This window comes from Anolis carolinensis, chromosome 5, assembly GCF_035594765.1.
Source record: "Anolis carolinensis isolate JA03-04 chromosome 5, rAnoCar3.1.pri, whole genome shotgun sequence".
NCBI lineage: Eukaryota > Metazoa > Chordata > Lepidosauria > Squamata > Dactyloidae > Anolis > Anolis carolinensis.
Genome location: NC_085845.1, coordinates 163,448,153 through 163,452,066, shown reverse-complemented (window position 1 = coordinate 163,452,066; position 3,914 = coordinate 163,448,153).

Sequence of the window (3,914 nt, the reverse complement as noted above, 5' to 3'; positions counted from 1 at the left end):
CCATCTCACAGATATGAACCGGCAACCCAACCTTCAGGTCTGCACTCCAGCCAGCATGAGGATTTAACCCATTCCACCACTGTGGCTCTAGTTCTTACTCAACTAATTTAGCAGGAGAGGAAGAGAGGAGGGTTGCCTTCATGCCCTTCTCAGTAGACTCAGGCAAAAGCCAACTGCTCCTATCTCTTCTGGTTTGTCTGTTCTTCCTTGTTTACAACTTTAGCCATCTTGCCCATACTCTGATGTTGCCTGGTTGCATGTGTTCTAGTTTTAATTTGTGAAATGTTGAAGGATATGATATATGTTACCTTGCTAGCTGTTTCCTCACTACTGCGTAGTGACATTAAGCCACTGGTTTGGTTGGCTTGTCCACATGAAGTTGTGAAGATGCATAACACCCTCTGAGTTAGGCAAAAAAAGGCACTAGAGTCTGATCCTGGCAGGCCCCAAGGCCTTGTCTCTCCAGTAATCATTGGTACAATGAGAATCTTTGGCACCCAGCTGGGTCTGCAAATAGCAGAAAAGTGGGCTTTTTCCTTTATGTCCTTTCCTCATGTAGGGAAAAGAGAAGCCAAGCTGGGTTTCTGACTGGTTCCAGATCGTGTAAGGATTTGTTTCTTCTAGGCAAATTGGCTCCCCATCTGTGTTCATACAACTTTCACAAGAACAGAGCAAGGTACTGAAAATGGCAAGGGATTCTATGGCACCCTGTGGCATTATGTAGGGTTGAGAGATTGTTAAGCATTAGTACTTACTTACTTAGGTGATCCCTCATAGTTCGAGGATGATGGTCCTCTGTCTTCGCTATCTTGGGGATGGATCCGTAGATGGCTGAAGAGACCTATTCTTGATCTGCATATTCTCCCGCAGTGAGGACATTGGTTTCCAGGTGGAAGGCGGTCTCGGTCAGGGTTGGCTTGATGGGTCTTCCTCTTGGCACGTTTCTCCCTTAAGCCCTCAATTCGTACCTCTTCGAACTCTGCAGCACTGCTGGTCACAGCTGACCTCCAATTGGTGGGCAGGAAAAGAGATTTAAATATGGGCTTAAAGCCAACCTTAAAAACTGTGGCATAGACACTGAGAACTGGGAAGCCCTGGCCCTTGAGCGCTCTAATTGGAGGTAAGCATTAGTAAAATTAGCAAAAACAATGTTATTTGTCTAAATATTTTAAATTTTGTATAATATGTGCAGCTCTATCTCCATCTGTTTTAAATTGAATAAGCTGTCTTCAGTTGGGATTGCCCGGTGAAATAATTTTAATGATGAGAGAATTTCAGATCTTTGTCTCTTATCTGACTTTTTTGAGTCTGTAGTACTAGGAAAAAGGTTACAACAACAGCAACAACAATAGGAAATTGTTTGACCAAAAATGAAAATTTTTTTGTAAAGTTGTCTTGCTAGGCTTTAGAAGCCCCCGGGGTGTGGCTATTAGGCAAGAGACCTGACAGCAGTTGAATAAGGAGAGTAATGGATCACTTGATCAGGCAGCTGTTCACGTACCATGATGGTGAAGGCATGCCAAGTCTTTTACTTAAGCATTTTTAGGAAACACTGGAAATGACTTGCAATCATTAATAGTTTTATTTTAACCAGAACTGGAATGGAAGCAAGGAGAAAATTTTCCACTTCAGGACCTTTGTGAGATTGAATGATACGTAGACCAGAGGTGCTCAACTGTTGCAAAACACAGCTGGATAACTATGGTGGGTTTGCAGGACAAATTTCCCCGTGGTTCCCTGGGTGGCACACAGACTGCCAATATATCACTCTTCCCCCCCCCCTCCCAAAAAACCCCCAACAAATTCTAAAATTGGAAACAGCCACAAGTCCACTTCTGGTTTTGAAGACCAGAAAAGTTAAAATGTCACACAGTATATGTAGCTACAGTATTGGTGGTGGTAGAACCTCTTTAAAGGGTGAATTGCAGTGCCTGGAAGCTTTCAAGAGCAGCAGTTCATGCTTTCTGGACAGAAAAACTGAATCTTGAATGGAGAAAATCCTTAAAAACATCCTTCACAAACACTTTGCTCATGCATTAATTTAGAGAAAAAGGATAATAAGAGCCATTATTCTGTCACCAGGTTTTGATTTGCAAGATCGGCCAGTTTACCTTAACCAATGCCATCAATGTTCATCTAACCAATGCCATCACTCTGTGCATTTAACTACAGTAGTTACCTGTCCAGCGAATATTTTCATCACATATCTCTACCCATGTATGGTCTCTAACAAATTATGTGGGAACCTCTTCTTTTATGTGGTTGTGAAGTAAGGTTGTCACAGTGAGAACTGGAGTGCCGTCTTCCTATACAATGGTTGTTTAGAAAGAAAAATATAACAGGTGTGGCTTGTTACCTGGCTGCAGAACAAGCAATGTCTGTTGAAATTCTCTCTCCTACACAACTATTAAAGTTACAGTGGATTCTTGATATCCAATGGTTTCTGGAGACCCCCTCTCAGTGGATACTAAAACCTGTGGATGCTTAGTCTCATTATATACAAGAACATAGTAAAACGGGTCCCTTAAATAAAATAGAATAATCAAGATCAACTTTTGGAATTTTGTTTCTGGAATATTTTCAAGCTGTGGATGGTTGAATCCATGAATGCAGAATCTGTGAATGCGGAGGGCCAACTGTACACTTTCCCATCTGGTATCCCTCCTGTGGAACATGGGCAAATAACTCCACAAAAGGGAATGAAGAGTCTTGAACTGGGGTTTGGGAAAACCAGGCATGGTGCCTTGGGTTCACGGAATCAAAGTGGTAAATAACATTGACTCATAATAAACACATAGATCTGAGGCATTTCCTTGTGCAATAATAAAAGAGCTTTAGGAAGTTACTTCCCCCATGGACTGTACTTACTAGAATTCAACAGTCTGTGCTGCCTAGGACTTATGGGAGTTGCAGTTAAGTGGCAACTAGGAAGGCTTTACATTGGTGCTTTACTGGGTCTGGATTAGTTCCACTTTGGGGCTCAATATGGTCTAGGTGAGTGTCAGAGCACTATCATATCCAGCAATATCTGGCATATGGTAGGTGCCCGACCCCTCAAAAAGTCATACATATAACAACATACAGAGGCATATGCAGAGGCAAGATTTTTCAGGACACATTTTCCTGAATGAGGGAGAAACACATCTTCTCCAAATTGTCACTATGTGTTAATTTGAACAGATCCCTTGCTTTCCTTCTGTGAGGATTAACAGAAAAACAGATACATTTGAGGCATGGGGTAGACAGTGACAAATGAAACCCTTATCCTTGCTGATGGAAAAGTCCCTGTTAACTCAAGTTCCACTCTTGCTTTTATATTGTACACTTCTGTAGTTTTTTTCTTGTTTGAAATAACTATCTTACTATAAGTCTTTCAGTCACTGTACTATGGTCAAGCAAGCACCAAACAATGACTGAGACCTTGTGGATTTAACTAATTTTGCCTTTGGTACTCAACACATTTGTCCAGACGCTTGTGTGCAGTTGCATGCAATTTATAAGAGGCATCAGATAAGAAGTGAAGGTCAAAATGTGGAAAGTTTTCAGGTGGAAGCCAAGGTGATTGAGGCACCATGCTGAGATTAGAAGTCAACTCTAGGTTGATAGCATTTTGAATTTCTAGGAAACAATTGTATTGGGCTTGTTGGACTGTTTCATTAACTCTTATGCCCTAAAGTAAACAAGAGATTTTACAATGCTGTGGTGGTTGTGGTGGGGGAACAACATGTTAATGGTTTTAAAAAAGGAGGCTTTAGAGAAGCTCGTGTTATTTAAAGTTTTTCCAATGTGAATGGCATTTTTGACAGAATGTCCTAAATTCACTCTGGAGTTAGATGTGCTGAAACCAATTTATTTCAACAGTTCAAGCATGTTTGACACTATTTTGGATTTAATGTAGAATTTTTCCTAAGGTT